Source organism: Pleurodeles waltl, chromosome 1_2 (assembly GCF_031143425.1).
Source record: "Pleurodeles waltl isolate 20211129_DDA chromosome 1_2, aPleWal1.hap1.20221129, whole genome shotgun sequence".
Lineage (NCBI taxonomy): Eukaryota > Metazoa > Chordata > Amphibia > Caudata > Salamandridae > Pleurodeles > Pleurodeles waltl.
The window spans coordinates 702,922,835-702,941,311 of NC_090437.1; the positions used below are offsets into that span (position 1 = coordinate 702,922,835).

At 42.4% G+C, this 18,477-nt stretch overlaps 1 pseudogene; it reads left to right on the forward strand.

Annotated features, from left to right (window-relative positions):
- Nucleotides 1-13,762: 13,762 nt before the first annotated feature.
- On the forward strand, nt 13,763-13,972 carry LOC138295804 (small ribosomal subunit protein eS28 pseudogene; annotated as a pseudogene).
- The last annotated feature ends 4,505 nt before the right edge of the window (nt 13,973-18,477 follow it).

The following is an 18,477-nucleotide window of genomic DNA, read 5'->3' on the forward strand; positions in this document are numbered from 1 at the left end:
CTGGGAAAGATAGCAACTTCCATTGTTTGAAAAAGGGAAGATAAGGGCCTCTATTAGCCAAGATGGAGAGTCGGGCCCAGATAAGATGGAGTCCGACCTTAGGGACTTTACGCCATTTTCAGCTTGTACGTCTAAGTGACAACACAGTGGTGTAGCTAACCAATAGGGATTCATATAATGCCTAGGGAAGCCTATGCTCTTAAACTACTAAGGTCTAAAATATGCAAAATAAAATGTACATTTAAGCACACTATACAGGAGAAAAATGAAGATACCATAGCCGATTAGCAGTATGATGAATGAAAATCCTCTAAAAAGGCTGGACAACAGAGAATGGAAAAATGATTGTATCAGTTCAAAACTGCTTTAAATCCAATCACAAGACCAGATGCAATGTTCCTAAAATGATGCACAACGCCAATTGTCACAGATGAATTAAATATCGTTTGTATGATATCTGCAAAATGTGTCGGTTTTTGAGTGTGTACCAGCCTCTGAATTTCTGAAGCAAGTTCTGGCTGTCTGTAGATTATAAACTTCAACCCCTGAAGTCAAAGAGATTTCTTTTTATAACAGAACAGCCAATAGTTTGTTCAAATCACCAAAATGCAAAGATTTAATGCTTATAATAGACTAAGGGATGTTCCTTATGGTATTTCTAGGCAGAGGATACAAGTTCCTTCCACAACACTATATTGTTTCTGAAACAGATATCAGATATGGCTGGCTAGGTTCCAACCCAAGGCAGGTAATAAGTAGAGTGTCACCGACTGCAAATGAAGCATCTTCAACTTGTTCTATACCTAATAGAGTGTATGTAGATTCTTTTTTTGGCCATTGTTTTTTGCATGAGCATCAAATTATATGGTTCAGACTCCGCGGAATTCTACGAGTTAAAAAAATCTCAGTGGAATTCCACAGAGGCGAAGTTCCATGACCCTCAAAGTCCTAAATGCGCTAGATCTCTAAAGAGCTAAGCAGGGCTGACCCTGCTTTGCGCTTCCGAGATCGTTCGCATTTAAGAGAGGGCCGTAGACAGTGAAAGCAGTAGTTTCAGGCCTCTTGTGCAATGGCCTGCCCCGTGTGCACTGCACACAGGACAGGCCGGTGCACAAGAGGCCTGAAACAGCAGATTTCTTTTGCCGCCTACGGCCCTGGCCTGAGTTCAGGCCAGGGTCGTAGGCAGTGAAAGCACTGCTCACGGGGCAGGCCGGTGCACAAGAGGCCTGAAACGGCAGCTTTCACTGTCTACGGCCCTGGCCTGAATTCAGTCCAGGGCCATAGGCAGCGAAAGATGCCAGGCCTGTTGTGCACCAGCCTGCCTCTTGTGCACTGCACATGGAATAGGCCAGTGCACAAGAGGCCTCAAACGGCAGCTTTAGCTGCCTACGGCCCTGGTCTGAATTCAGGCCAGGACCGTAGGCAGTGAAAGCTGCTGTTTCAGTCCTTGTTTGTGCACCAGTGTGCACAAACAATGACCAAAAAAAGAGAAATGGTGTAGAGGACTTAGCTGGGTCTTCCCGGGGTCCTCCTCTCCAGCGGTTGCCTCCCTCCTCTGCTCCGGTGTGCTCTGCAGCCCAGTTATGGACTGCACAGTGCAAGCGCACACTGTCTGCACTTGAGCTGTGCAGCCCAAGTGGGCTGCAGCGCACACCGGGTGAGCTCCACTCCACTGGGGGAGGCTAACAGATTTTTTGGTACATCCCCACGCTCCAGCGCGGAATTCCAAAAACTAAGTTAGCTCTGCAAGCGGAGCGGAGCACCCCGCACACCCCTAGTTCAAAGAGGCTTGTTTCATTGAGAGGTTGCCAAGGCACAAAACCTGATCTAAGTGTTTCTAGTGCCCAATTTATTTGTAAAATTGCTCCTAACTAAGCCTGCCCATGTTGTACTAAATTCTGGTCTCCTTTCAGGAGATCCAAGGCTGATGACAAAATTTGATTTAATGAGTATTCTCTTTTAGAAAGAGTGGCATTTCATTGTCAATAACTTTAAAAACTGTTTGTATGTTTTCCTGATATATTTGCCTAATTCTTTCTGCAGTTCCTTTCTCTGAATAATTATCTAATTCCTTATAAAATGCATAGATTCCTTTGGCAAGGATTATTTTATTACTTTTATTACGTGATCACTGAAGAAAATCAGAAAAATCCATGTTTTCATTAATGGAAGGAAAGTGTTCTTTCACAACTGAAATACTGAAGTGTTATAGTAATTGGTGGCATAGCTTTACTACACCATATGGGGTAACTATTACAGGTGTTTGCATATTATACTTTGGATCAGGACAACTGATTTTAAGTCCAGGAGTGTTGGAAAGGAAACAGTACATGCATGTATCAGAATCATAAGGCCTTAAGGCCAGTCATTTAACAGGACATTGGGTGGATTTATAGGTTCCATTCTATATGATATCATTAATTCATTAAGGTTGGATTCAGACAAATTCAGTTGAAATTGCCAATCACTGAACATCACCAGGTTGACTTATGGATTAGAATGTTTCTTCAAGCCCTTCATTGTTCTGAATCCCGGACAAGTAGTCTGCTAGGTTGTTTTGTTTAGAAAGATCATTTCTTTCGATATTATACAGGCTTGAAATAAGGTTCTTTGCTTTGGATCTGCCAAAATTTGGTTCCCAAATACTGTTTTCATCAACATTTGCTTTCTAATACTCATATCCTTGAATAACAAGGTTTGACTGAACTCAGCGGAGTAAATCAACTTGTTGGTAGTGGTTAGGCTTTTTGGGAGCTGTAGCGGCTTCTGTGTAAAATAAAAGGCTGAAAGGTATGATCTATCAGCACTCTAAATGCAAGGGAATTACTTTAAGAAATTAGGATGTCTCACAGGAGGTGGAGCCTCACAATGTTCCCATTCTATATAACTGTGTATTTCTGAAGGATAGCTTTTCCTATGTATGAAATAATGCGCACAAGGGAGATACAAATACATTTATTTGTAATTTGCTGAGTTAAAGGAAGGATCTTAATTATTCGAAGTAGCATATGCCTGTAAATCAGACATCATTCTTTCAGCAGTCTCAATGACCCAATCATCTGAAATAGAACTGGCTATAATAACATCATTCATTGACACTTTTATCACATAAGCAAATTACAGAGTCTCAGTGGGCATCATAATCTGATATGGTACCTTCTATCAGGCTATGCCCTCGGGCACAGGATAAGCTGTAATATTTGCAGCATGAAGACCTCTTTGGACTTGTGTGTTAAGGAGTGTGGCTGCAGTTCATGAACCAGAGGTTTTTTCTTGCAGAGGTGTAGAGTTCATCCAGTAGCAGTAGAACTACAAATATCAGTAGTAACCACACGATGAGAAGAAAAGATCCCAAAATGATCCAGGCATAGGACCACAAGGAATCAAATGCTTGTCACAAACCTACCAACAAGCCTGAGGTAGTCTCTTAGGGTAGGTGACTTTATAAGAGGTTAAAAATCTCCTGTGAAATATCCAGAGTCGTCTTCAATACCGTTGGTCTCTCGAGGCTCTATTCTGCTTTGCTTCAGACTGAAAGGGAACAAAGAATGCATCACTCTTAGTCTGAGTAATGAATTTATTGAGGCACTTTCCAGGTTTCAGCTATGGACATATGAAAAGAATAACGTGAGCACTTAATGTGAATTCAGCAACACACGTGCAACTCTTAAAATAATCACAGCAGTTGGATAATAATAATCAAAGAAAATGCAATACATCAACATTGAATATATATGCAGTGACTACAAATATTTATGCATGCACACAGTAAAGCTAGATATTAAGAATTAAAAATGCATCACCATGGGGATCGAGTCCAACATCATCCTTGTCTGCCAACGTCAAGCTGTGGAACCCGTGACATCTGAGACAGGAGAAACTTCCCCAACAGGGTTACTCTGAGCAATGCGTCCACTCTCAGAGATGAGTTCCTTCTACCTGCATGCCAAGCTTCCCCACCTTATATACCTTAAACAAATTTAAGAGGAAGGTTCTAGAAACCCCTCTTCCCGTCAAGTAAGTTGTGAAATTCAAGAGCTGGCCGTACTGGGTCAGTGCTGAAAACACAAGCAAGAGACTGGCCAAAGCACAAAGTGTATTTCCAAGACCAAGCTGTACTCTTCTCTACCATAAACATTCTCAGCCTTGTACATTCTAATCAATAGTGCATTCCCCACGTTATGCTCCCTTCCCTGTTGAGAAAAGCGAAAAGACTTTAACAAGTTGTGCGTGGAAAAATACCTGTGCCACCAATGTGACGGCACTTGAAGCTAAGCTAAACTAAGCACAAAATGGAGTCAGTGGTCAAGATGGAGTCGGTGGTTAAATACAGGTAGCAATACAGGCTCTTGAATGGGTTCCAGTTCAAATGTCATAGCGTCAGGTCAAATTTCACAGTAAATCTAGGAATTGCAGTGGATAGTAGCCACTTTCATATTTGCAGCATTGCCTGTGTCGATTGCACTCAGTGTTCTGCGTAGAGTGTTAAGCTCAGTTGTCCCTGGCTAGGAACTTGGTCCAGAAATGTTACTGCTTTGTTCACGGGGTAGAGTTTTCAGAGTAGGGAGAGGCTGGGAGGCACTACTCTGAATCCTTCTTGGTGTGTGTGGTGTTCAGCTGTAGAGGAACGGCCACATAATGCTTTTTGACATGATCAATAGGTGCCTGTCTGTTTCTCCTTGAGCCTGGCAGAGGAAGCAGAATAACAGTGTTGTTGCCTTTAACCCTAAAAACAGTGACAAGGGTCTGTAAGATGGTTCAAAAGCTTGCTTTCTCTGCATTTTCTCCCAACTAGATCACCAACCTAGGGAACCCGTCAGCAGCAGTGATAACCTTTTCTTCACAGGTGATGGTGTCAGGGTGGTTTGTGTTAGACAGCTTGTCTCTGAATTTTTGGATATTCTGTAAAACATTTAAACCTTCTCCAAGCCAAATCTATCCTCATTCATCACCTTCCCAGAATTTTCCAAGTGAGGCACATGCATAGGAATTCCAAAGAGAACCTAGTATGGAGTACGTCCTCCCAATACTCATTTAGACAAGTTATTTAATGTTTGCTGAACTCCATACAGAATATGGTACCAAGACCTGAACCTAGCACCCTAGCAGTTAAAGCTGTTTAATCATGCCATTGGCCCTCTCAACAACACTGTTTGATTTAGCGTTGAATGGGTTGAAACTCCCAGAGCAAACACTGAATCCCTGTAAGCCTGTAGAGGCGAACACAGGACCATTATCTGAATTAAATGATGAACTGCCCCCATTGACACTAGGCACTGCAACTCTTTTAAGTCTGCTGAAGCTCTTGCATTTCTCTGTGGTTAAACCCATAGTAATCCAGAACATGAATCAATAGCTACAAATATGTGTGTGTGAGGGTCTTTTTACAGTCAAGGGTTTGAACACAGAGAACGGCTATCAGAACACTGATACTGATCAGGTTTTTACAATTGTCTCTTAAGTTATAGCCACCCCTGCCTGATTACCGAGCAGTGGATTATTCAGTTCATCGCTTATCCTTGACTTTTCCTTTTTTTCTTTCCTTCTGTTGCAGTTTTATCTTTCACTCAGTATAATTTTCAGGTTTTAAACATGGCTTAATGGGTCGAGTAGCCAAGGTATCTCTACCAAGAGAGGTCTTACATTTTTTTATATTTTGGGTAGTTCCCATTCACAGTCTTGAACCTGAACTGCTTCTACCCTCTGATCTACAGCTAGAACTGAAGCTTCTCCCTTTATGTTGGTTAGGATGATTGAGGAGACTGTTGAGAAGTTCCCCATTAACTTCATACTTAAGTCCAAAGCTGACGCAGCTCTGTGCTCAGTTTGCAGTTGTCTAAGTACATCAGCGAGAACTGCTAATGAAGGTGTACCTTGTTTAATCTTATAAATGCATGCATAAATTCTTCCCCAGGTGTTACACTCCTCCACTGGAACCACTATCCTAAGAGGCAGGCACACAGACGGTATTCTGTGTTTGTCTATTTGTCTTGGGGGTAGTGTATAGATACACTGTTTCTAACTAATTGGTCTTATGAGCAATCGAGGAAGCCATTTCATCATGCTTTGTGGGCACTTTTCCTATGATAGAGCTAATAGGCTGTGGACTAATAGTTTGTATGTGTGAGGAGCGGCAGGTACTTGTGCGACAGCAGGTCTGAAGCTCAAAGTATGTTGTACCAAACTGTATAAGTCTCCTGTAAAAGTGACTGTGTAGTTTAAGACCCCTATTACCTCATTCTGTGTTAGCTTGTCACGGCAGAGAACAAGAGTGTAGCCAGCCAAGACTGACTACGTAGCCCCATCATTTTTCAGAGGCCCCAAACGGACATTTCTATGCATGTGCGGCAACTGGCCACCAAACCAATTTGGTGTTCTTGGTAAGTTAATGGGATTTTCATATCTATATATAGAGTGCCTGTGGGTCTACCACTGTGTATTCTTGAAACTGCCTGAGGCGGTATCAATAGGCTCAAACTTCACACAGGAGTAAAATGTCTCAAAACCGTGCACTGGATGTGCAAAGTAACTGCCTCTCACCCGTCATTGGGGACACATTGAACTTTGAGATGATGAGTACCTACTTCCCTGCAATTGTCCCCTTTAATGATAGTTGCTTCCATAGTGAGTGGATTCAAATGAAAATTGAAATCAAAGAAGCAGAAAACCCACAGAATGGGGAATAACCTTTTATGAGACAAACCTACGGAAATAAGTCCTCCCTTATCCCCAGTAGGATGTAACCATGATTACTATGGACATCTCCATAATAACTCAATAATTGTTCACATGGGTAACCGAAAAATATGAGTCCTACGTTGGGCGCCAACTGTTGAGTAAGTTACGATGTTGGCATAACTTTACAAGGTGTGCTTTCCCATCCACGGGGGACACAGGTGAACTCAGTTCAAAGCACCGGCAATGAATGTGAAAGACAGATTATTGTAGCCCTGCAAAACACAATTCAATGTTAATTGACATAGAAGCATTGCTTTTGGGTTACTATCAATCCCATAAAGGTACCAGGGGCATCATGGCAACAGTAACAGGCCTTATTTTGTTATTCACTTTTCACACATACTGACCTAAGAAGAATGCACACTTTTGAGTTAAAAGTATTTATTATTATAGGAAAAATATGTGTCTTAGTACATCTAAAACAATTAAACAGAATATTGTAAAAACAGCAATGCACATTACAAATAACAAGAATAAAATGAGTATGTTAGGATGTCACTAAAAATGTAATCTAGAACCTAACACCCTAACGTATACTTCTATGCACCATACTAAGAGAGCATGGTAGGCGAAACAACTTGCGGTCTAGAGTTTCGTCAGGAGAAGAGACATACTACATACCTTGTTGACAGCAAAGGCTGTCTTTATCAGCGGAGGCGCAAAGTCAGTGTTCCTCGTGAAGAGCAAACATACGCTGGGGTAGCAGTCAGTCAGTCATCCTTTGGTATTCAGCATTATCGGCTTCAGGTAAGATGTGCCATCTGTGAAGTGCAAAGTGTGCCAGCAGTAAATGAGACTGTCTCTAGCAGAAACTCAGTTGATACTCTGGGTGAAGGACGTCTCCTGACAAGTAGTCAAGTGGTCGTCCTCAATTGTTAAATCGAATCCGAAATTGGAATGTCTGACATAAGTTTAAGAATATCTGACTTAGATTATGTGCATCAAGGTGTGAGTCCCAGACGTTTCCTCCTGAGCATATAAGTTAAAGAGACGTCAATTCAGAATACACTATTTTGGTTATATGTCTGCATATGTTTTTTAATTAACCTTGACATAATGGAAAGTAGACATTTGACCCAAACAAATGTTGCAATGATGGTTGTATCTGTGTCATCAATCAAATGGCTTGATGCATTCACAGTTCTTAGAAAGATAAGGCCAGGCGACATCTGCTTCTAATAAAAGACATGACAATGATTCTGGATAAATTGGGAAAGATGGCAACTTCCATTGTTTGGGAGAGGAAAGATGGTGGCCTCTATTAGCCAAGATGGAGTCAGGCCTATATAAGATGGACCTTAGGAACTGAACTTTACGTCAAAACTGTAAGCATATACACTATTATAGGCCACAGACCTGGCAAACTCTTTTGCTTTCATACTCTCAAATATCAAGAATTATTCCATTGCCTCTCTATATAGCCATAGTAAATAAAAATACAAACATTTCCCAATTTCAAATCACTGCACATCATCCATGGTTTCTGACCTGGATCTAAAGTGGTCAAAAGACTTCAAAGATTTTTGAGATCTTTAGCTCGACAGTATGAACTAAATCCTAAATGTACAAATATACAAGTTAGTAAGGAGCCTCGATTTGCTCATTACATATACTAGTTCATATAACTTTGCTAGTTGCACCCTGCAGAATCGGTTGCTGTGCCACAAAACATGTACTGGCTGTATCTGCATATTACGTTGTTACTCATGGCTGTGGCTGTATTTGTCTATCAAGAATGAATTTATGAGACTTTAATTTCTCAAGAGTACAAAGGAGTCTTCTGAAGGAAGATTATGGTTGGGATTTGTTTTATAACAAAGCAATTTCATGTAACTAGCAAAGTTGTAGGCACTATTATATGCAATAAACAAACTGAGGCTCCCCAATAACTTGTATATTTGATGTATGTAATTTATCAGTCCGCTGGGTTACTGACATATTACGTAGAAGCCAAGTGCAGGGCTGTTAACATCTGTAAACCATATTATGAGATAACTCTTAAAATTCCAAAGTATAAGAGAAAATATTGACAGATATTCCTCACTTCACATTTCTGCACAGAGGCATGGCAGAAGCGGTGAAGTAAACACTGTCCCTTAAAATCCTGTACATCCTTAGTCTAATCTTGATATAATTCAATGATTTTTTTTTTTAGTTGGTGAACTATTGACCAAGTTTATGTTACAGAGTAATGAACCCATGAAGTCTTTTTAGACTCAGTAAACCTAGGGGAAAAGAGGAAATGTACCTTTCAAGAGTTGCCAAGTAGCATAGCCATGGCATATGGGTGGCTGCCTCCTTCTTCAGAGAAGGAAACTCACCAGTGACTTCTATTCAAGAACGACCTTTTGAGTCCTTTAGTTCACGTTGCCAGGAATAGTATTAAGATTATAAGATGTGTGGGAAGCCCCTTATCTTTGAATTTATTGCTAACGCATCTCACTTGCTGCAAATGTCATGGAATGAGGATGAGGGAGTTTGTGTGCCAAAACCGATCTCCGCCATTCCTCATTCTGTATCAGTAACTCCAAGTGAGGTATTACTGATGTTGTCTTGCTGCTCATTTTGAAATGAGGGCCTTTAGCTCCAGCTGGACTGATAACTTTTTTCAGGAAGAAAAGACTCCCAAATACCCAAAGTCTTAGCCCCTCCTGAAATGTCGTACTTGGTTTTTTAAACTGCACAACAACGTGCAGCATCTGTTGAGTTTTGTTGCACTGAATTCCCAGCGTAAACGAAAAACGGGCCCTTCCCTTTTTTGGACTGGCAGACAATCAAAACACATTCACTTGTTGTCGGGTGATATTGGCATGCACAATTTTTCCACCTAACTCTACTTGAACCAACGACACAATGTTGGTGAGAGTCTACTATTGGTTTAGTCATAAATCGGGTTTTTGTTTTTTCAAGAAAATTAGCGTAAATTAGTAAATTGAGATTCAGTTGAGGTTATCATTTCTAACAGACTACTTAACATTTTCGTATCAAAACATTTCTCATGAGGTGAGAAAGGGCAAAATCACATCTCACACAACCTTTACATTACATTATATTATGCATCATCAAAGGAACCTTCCCTCTGGTGCCAAGTTGATCTGGAACACTGACATTGGAACAAAATTCACATTTTACGTCTTGAGTATTTTACAAACATTGAGCAAAATGCACCTTATATCGCAAGCACAGCACAGACACTCTTCGTCATTCCCAGTCGTATTTAAGTGTGGCCACTTTAGCTGTCTGTCAGAGTTAATTTCGGGAACCAAAAACAGATATACTGAATGAGGCTTTGGGCTGCCCCTTTCAACTATTGGTTACCTTGGTTCAACCCCTTTCAACCTCTGCTTGGTCAAAGTAACATTCACACTTGTCTACATGAGTACTTTCTCTTCATGGGCTATTAGGTGCATTAGTCTATATAAAGAATTCATCCATTGTAGTGCACAGAGAGTGAATGGAGGTCCATCAACAGCACGTGGGCCCCATTCTACGATGTTATACTTAAGTTGGACGACGGTCTGGGCTAGGTGTGTGCATCAAGTGTAGAAGTTAGTGGGACTTACAGCCGCCCTGAATGACAGGATGTTAAAGTTTCGAGTGGGGGTACCCTGCTGCTTTTGCTTGATAAGTGTGGGGACCACTTGTCGGGTGAGTACATGAGTTCCCTATGTCAACACTCCCTTTAAATGTTTGCTCATTCTTAACATGGAACAAAAGCATGAAATATAAATACTAACATATGGAACAACACAAATGCGTTCAACAAGATCCCTGGAAATATCTCTGTAGCCCACATGTGGTGTCGCTGGCCATGTATGGTCATTGTGCTCCTAGCTCCTGGGTTCAGTAAAGACATAGAACAAGATTGTCTGCTAGCCTCTGCCAATGACTGGGAATATCTGGGTGAATCTGGGGATGTAGTGAACATGGATTTGCCTTTTGTGATAAAAAATTAAATAGTGCCATTCTAGGTAAAAAAAACTAGAAGCTAATGCATAAGAGAAAGAATTTGTGAGATGACCTACAGAGTAAAGGTGCATAGATCTCAGAAGAATTATTTTTAAAAAATACCTTTTTCAATGGACTCACATAATATATCATGATAATTTTGAGAAATGCGTAAGCTTTAGGAGAAAACATTGTAGGAACAAATACCAATTTAAAAGACAGATAATGCTCATGTTATTTTTAAGAGGTTATCCCACTTCTATTACTTGAGAAGAGAAAAACGTTGGAGAATCAACTGCCCTAACCTGCAAGGGACTTGTGTCTAAATACATCTCCTCTTATATTCTGCATTAGTTTCACCAGCCACCTCAGTGGTATGGGGAGGAAGAACAAGAGAGCTTAAGGGGTGATCCCACCACCTCAATGAGATATAGAAAATATACATTCCCATGAGCGCTTACATTCCATAGGGCCACAAACCGTAGCAGCAGCTGTGCAGCAATACATACCTTTTAACTTTTCAAATTTCCGTAAAAAAATGTAAAAAGGTGGTCTTTTGGCTTATGTTATTTGTCACCTGTAGTCAGTCCTGTCTTTGCAATCCAGGACCATTGAATGTTGGGAGTTTTAAGCACCGACGTATAATGCTGTATGTGAAATTACATGTTGGTTAAGAAGCGAAGGCTGGCTGGAGGCCTTGCATGTAATATGGCTGCTTGCCAGCTCGCACCTTGTTAATTCTGAGATAGGCATCTATGAAATAGGTTCATAAATCAGACACGGTTATTCGCTGTAATAAATTCATTGGTGGATTTCCCCATGTCCTGGTAACATACCGTACCAGAAATGTACACCCAGCCTTTGTTTTTTCGCACTGTTTGCCCTCAGCGCCTTCGTTCAAGTCACAGTTTCACAGAGTTCACCTCAAAGCAAGTGCCAATGGCTCATTTTCAGGCGTTTCCTGGTCGGCCTGTGGTTTGGGTTAGAGCGGTCCACACCCAGGGGCCTTGTATTCCCTCGGATCTACCTCTGTATTCCTGACCTTGCAATTCACAGTGGGCTACTACTTGGGTGGAATGGGATTCTGCAGGCAGACTGGACCTGGGCTCTAGCAAGCCTCGTAAACATTGCAAAGGGCCTTAACTTCGGTTCGTGCATCCATCAATGACAGGTTGTATGCGGTCGCCAAGTTAAGGTTCGAACACAGTATGACTGCTGCAGCCTATGCAAAGGGTCTGGTTTTATTTGAGTCCTTCATAGTCAACGTTACAGTAGTTAGTGGGTGCCATGCCCAGGACTACCATCTATTCCACGTTGAAACGCGGAAGGGTTTTGCGTGATAAGAATGTGATCGTTTTAAGGAGTCCCAGAGCACTCAGGGTTTACTGAGTTCAGAAAATAAAAATCAAGTGCCTTTCACCACTGGTGTCCTCAAGTTTTACCAAACGATTGAGTCAGAATAAGGGCATCGATTGCTCTCCTGTAGTCAACGCTTAATTTGTAAAAGAATGAGTGCCGTGTCCACAGCTCTGCTCAGAAGCGCGCGGCTGGCGTTATCACATGTCAACGCGCCGAATACCAAGGACTCTTGCGTCTTTAATTCACTACTCTCTGCCCCTTTATCTCACTGTTGCAGGTTCTTGCTTTCTCCCTTTGTGAGTGTTGATTTTTCCATCTTTATTTTCCTCCCTCTTTCCTCTTTATGTGATGTATTTCCCCCTTTTGCTCTCGGTAAATGTCCGGTGTATATAAAGAATGGCCGGTCCCTAAAAACGAGTGCTGGTGGGTCCCACCGGCAACCACCCGCTCAAATAAAGCACTACCTGTAGCACTTTACTTCTTGCACAGAACACAGTGCTGTACAAATAAAGCTGAAACGGGGGAGTCTGTCACTGCGCGGAGCGGAGGAAAACTAGCTATTTCTCTTATTAAGGCATTGTATCACAACACATACTGTCAATGTCAAAGCCGACCTATAGCCATTGTGGAGGAAAACTGTATGGTCCATTTATCGGGGTACCCTTTCATATTCCTGGCTATCTTTTCCCAAAGTCCCTATGATTTTAATATGATCATGGTTGGCCCTTGGTTGCTGGCAGAGAGCAGGAAAGGTGCAGCTCTCAGTGGTGTGTGCACTGCACAGCAAACTAGAAACAGTCACATTGATTCTCTTTTGGACAAACCAACGTCATTGATGCTGCTGACTTCACGTTGACATGCAGACATGCGCACTGGCAGAAGATGCGGGTGATGTGAGCACAGGCTGTGCACCTTCAGGGCTGCTTGTTGATTGATGGTCCTTTGTGAATGAGTCTTCCTTGGCACAACACTAAGGTTACTACCTAAACAAGGGAAGAGCCCCCCGTGGGCCGTGGCGATTCACCTATGTGGGGTGCAATCTTTTAGTCGCACCTACCTCTCCTAGGGGCTTTGAGTTGTTGTGAGGCCACTGATATGCGATCACAGTTCTTGGAGCACCTCTCCGTCACAGACATTTAGGGGGTTATTACAACTTTGGAGGAGGTGTTAATCCGTCCCAAAAGTGACGGTAAAGTGACGGATATACCACCAGCCGTATTACGAGTCCATTATATCCTATGGAACTCGTAATACGGCTGGTGGTATATCCGTCACATTTGGGACGGATTAACACCTCCTCCAAAGTTGTAATAACCCCCTTAATCTTGATGTCGGAGCAAGAACTGTGGGGATGTGATCTCTGTGCGCTCTAAGCTGTCATTGGAGCCTCAACACAGGGTATGCTGCAGGGCCATTGGCATTCCCAGGCCTCACCACCCATCCTGGAAGTGCAGCTCCTTCCTGGAGTGCAATGGTCGCACTCCTCACCTGCCTCAGCTCCTAACAGTCCACCTTTCAAGGCAGTTTCTTCTTTGTGCGAGTGCACCTCCCGACCCCTCTTCAGCAATCACTCAGCTCATTTCCCTACGACACGAAAAAATAGTTGACTGAGGGTAGTATATATAGACAGTGTAGCCATCCACCATTCACTATTGGCAAGAGACAGTCCGACCACATCAATTCAGCAACTAAACTAGCAGCTCGCTCCAGCAGCCACATGGAAGCCAGCTGCGTGCAACTTATCAAACGAGCTAGGGTTACCAAAGTACTTGGCAGAACCGGTTCCCAGGGCCAGTGCCCCCTGGTTTGGGTTGAGTTCATGGATGATCGCAACCAATCAATCATCCTTAATGTGAAGGGACCAGTATGTGAAGGAGATGTCCCTAATTTACTGGAATTTGAGCATGAAGCAAGAAGATTACGCTAAAACATTGCACTGATTTTAATGATCCTGCCACCAAAATAAATGGGAAGGAACATCCGGTCAGTAACTATTCAAAATGCTGAAAGCATTTATGGGGGAATAAAGTTGTTCAGTTTGGAGTTGTAAATAAAAAAAAAAAAACTAAACTAGCAGCTCAAGTGAACAATGAGTTAACTAGTTGATCCTGCACCAGTATACCCTGAACTCTATTCAGTACCCCACCCGGCTACCTGGGCGCAGGCATAGATCAGAGGTAATGTTGATATGTAAGCCCCCAACACCCAACATGCTTCTACTATCTTGCAGACAGCTTCTTGGGGGCACACCAGCACTCTTTGCCGGCACAGTCAAGACATCTGAATCACTACTTGAGGATCCCGAAAGTGTGCTCACGAATGGCTTGTGTACATATGTGTGCCCTATTGTACCTCGTGAGGTTGTGTGATTGTACGTCTGTAGGGTGGGAAGAGACAGCAGCCACGGCGTTACCTGCAAAAAGAGGTGATATTTCTTAAAAGGGTATTCTCTTCTAAATGTTATGCATCAGGTCTAAATTCAAGAATGAGTTTCAGTGTAATGGTTATGTACTGAGTTGTAGTGAGTAATGAGTGAATGTGTCTGAGATGCTACCCCCACCCACCGATGGACCTGGAGCCCCTGTCTGAGATTTTCTCACTTACCAATGTGCCACTTGTTATTAAAATCCCCAGCAATGAAACAACATGTAAGAGGTCATTGATAGACTTTGTGGCTGTCATATGGGCTTATAGGAAAGTCAGTGTACACATCAGTGAAGCAGCCCCTGGCCCGGCACATAGCTTGCATGTTGATGGAGTGTCAGCGATGTCTGTTGTGGAAAAGATGTGATGTGTGATGAGGTGGCTAAAGTGTCAAGTGGGTGTAATCAACAGCATCAATCACACAAGAGAAGTAGGCAAAGGCATAACATTCCCTTGCCACTCTGCCTGTCAGCCAGTGACTGTGGCATGGTAATAAACTAGTGCACTCTTCTATTGATGCATCATTGGTACCTGATTCAAGCATCAAGGCTGGCTTGCCTGTGAGATACCTAGGTTGTGAGAGCTGACCCTCTGGAATGATCCCAAGGCCATGAAATAGAGTGCAGTTAGTGGGTTTATTTACATAGTCAGGGATAGCCTAAGAGCGAGCAACAACAACATCAAGGATTACTTCAGGTTAGAAGTGATATTTGAGAATGTTGTAAACATTGGTATAAAATCTGAAATTCTTAATTATAAAATAAATATTTATTGGGTCTGTAATTTTTAAAACATTCCCAATTACTTTTCTTTAAATATTTTCTGTTACTTGGTGCTTCTGTTATTGTCTATGAAAGTGTACTGCAGTCCCTGGAGGTGGCCACGTATGGTGCTGGACCTACTCCATGTATTTTCTGAAGTACATTTACTGCTTTTGAGTGCCCTTTCTGACTGTAGTAAGTTTAGAAGTTCAGTTTGTGACTATCAATTATCCTACTCTTTTGTGGGTGTGTTTTTATTTGAATGTCCCTCTCTGCACCCCCTTATGTATGCCTCAACCCCTCCCATTTAGGAGTAAGCATTCCCATTTTCCAGTCACTCCCTCTAGTCCCTGTCAGATTTACTACAAAATCGAATGCATATGTGTGCGTGGAACTCCACACGTATGGCAGAGATCTCTAAATAGAAAAGATAGGAGAGGCAGAGAATGAGACCGCCACACGTCGGTTTGTGAACCACATTTTGTAGCATGTGAATAGTACTATTATAATACTACAACATGTACTACAAAGTGCAGATTGTGACCCATATGTGAGACAGACCACAGAACACTGACTGACGTGGCACTTCCTTGCCTTGGTGAGTTTGGCCCCCTGCATCTGCACCAGTACTTACTCCAAGTGCTTTAGATGCTTCCTTCAAGACCTAAACAAGACAGCAATGTTGCAAAGTTAGGCCACACAGAACTCCTTAAGGCCAAAAACACATAGCTGAGCAGAGACTGGAAAGTGGGGGCACTTTTCTTAGCCTAAGGGGCTTGACTTTGAAGTGTAGAGATCCTCTGCTGTAAGGAATTCAGTCCTCTCCTGGCAGATTGCATCTATTGCAATTTGTCAGTAACCATCATTCACGTAAAAGGTACTTATGTATTGGCTCCAAACAGGCTGTCTACTAGCTCATCAACAAGATGGATAAGATGGGTAATTGTATTTTTTCATGGAACTGAGGAGACTATAGACCATGCAGAAGTGAAGGGCTTTTGTCCCTTGCTTAGCCCTTTCACTGAAAGGCCTCCCCACCTGGCCCCCCCTTCCCAGGATTAGCCTTTTTTGGATATTTGGGGTAGTTTGCACTTAGGCCCCAATAACATTTTGTCCATATAAGGTATCCATGCCAAATTTGTGTCCCTTTTTCCAGCATCCTGGGGATTTCAAAGATACTCAGGGTTTGTGGATTTCCCTGCAGGGGTCCGAGAAGTTAGCCAAAACACAGCTAAATTGTGGGTTTTTGGGGGAAAAATTGGAAAAAAGTGCTGCAGAAGAAAGTGTCTGTTTTTTCCCTGCAGTATGGCATTAACAAACGGTTTGCGATGCTAAAATCACCATTTTCCCAGATTTCAGGGAAAGGCCGGCTTGAATCAGAAAACCAATTTTTTTACACAGTTTTGGCATTTTCCTGAGAGATAGCCCAATGTTCCTGTTCTTGTGCTTTAAACCTCTGTCCACTTAGTGGTAAAAATGGGTGTGAAACCAACAGTGGATCCTGAAAAGCTATACATTTCTGAAAAGTAGACAATATTCTGAATTTATCAAGGGGCCATTTGAGAAGATAATTCAAGGTTTTCCTATCGAAAGTAACAGTTGAAATAAAAACTATTGAAATCAAGTTGAATAAAACACCATTTGGGTCTACATTTTCATCTGTAACTCCTAACTATCGTGGATTTTCGAAAGTGATGTACCGTTATGTCGACTGGACCCTTCTGGTTGCGGAGATTTATAGGGCTTGTAGGTTCAACAAGAACCTGAGGTACACCAGAGCCAATAGGTGAGGTCCCCCTTGCAATGGTGTTTCATTGTGTATTAGGTATACTGTAAGTCATTTGGTAAAATATAAAGTCTGAAAAATAAGTATCAAGGAAAACTATGTATTTCCGGAATGATAAAAAGATATAGAGTTTAGAAGCAGTGATTATTTGCACATCTCTGAGTTTGGGTGTCCCCATGAAAACATGTGAATTAGAGGGAATTTCTCAAAATGACTTACACACTGTCTTTCATTTGGAAGGTGTTTCTGTAAGTCTCCCGAAAGGCCCAAAACGCAAAGTGGAAACAACACATTTTTCCACTACAAAATGGACCCTTTTTTGCAATGTGCCTAGCTGTGGAGTTTGAGCTCTAGCTCAGCCAGCACCAAGGGAAAACTAGCAAACCTGCAAGCTTTTGCAAACTAGACACCTAGGGCAATCCAAGATGTGGTGACTTGTGTGGCTCTCACCAGGTTCTGTTACCGAGAATCCCTTGCAAACCTCGCAATTTGCCTAACAAATCACATTTTCCTTACATTTCTGTGATGGAAAGGTTGGGAATGTGAGGGGGCCACAAACCTCCTTCCATCCAGCATTCCCCCATGTCTCCCGATAATAATGGTACCTCACTTGTGTGGTTAGGCGTAGTGCCTGCAACGGAAATGGCCTAAAACGCATCGTGGACCCATCACATTTTTCCACCCAAAACTGACCCTTTTTTATGCAATGTGCCTAGCTGTGGGTTTTGGGCCGTAGCTCAGCCGGCACCTAGGGAAACCTAGCAAATCTGTACATTTTTGAAAAGTAGACATCTAGGGGAATCCAGGATGGGGTGACTTGTGTGGCTCCCACCAGGTTCTGTTACCCACAATCCCTTGCAATCCTCAACATTTGCCTAACAAAACACATTTTCCTTACATTTCTGTGATGGAAATGTCTGGAATATGAGGGGAGTCACAAACTTCCTTCCACCCAGTATTCCCCCAAGTCTCCAGATAAATTTGGTACCTCACTTGTGTGGGTAGGACTGGTGCCTGTGACAGGAAACAGCCCAAAACACAACGTAGACCCATCATATTTTTACACTCAAAACTGACATTTTCTCTGCACTGTGCCTAGCTGTGGATTGGGCCCAAGTTCTGCCAGCTCCGAGAAAACCTAGCAAACCTGTACATTTTAGAAAGCTAGACCCCTAGTGGAATCCAGGATAGGGTGACTTGCGTGGCTCTCACCAGGGTCTATTACCCAGAATCCTTTGCAAACCTCAACAATTGTTAAAAAAACAAATTTTCTTCGCATTTCTGTGATGAAAAGTTCTGGGATGTGAGGGAAGCCACAAACTTCATACCACCCAGCGTTCTCCCAGGTCTCCAGATAAAAATGCTACCTCACATGTGTGGGTGGGACAAATGCCCGCGACAGGAATGGGCCCAAAACATATTGTGGAGACTACAAAATTATCTATCACAAAATGAACTGTT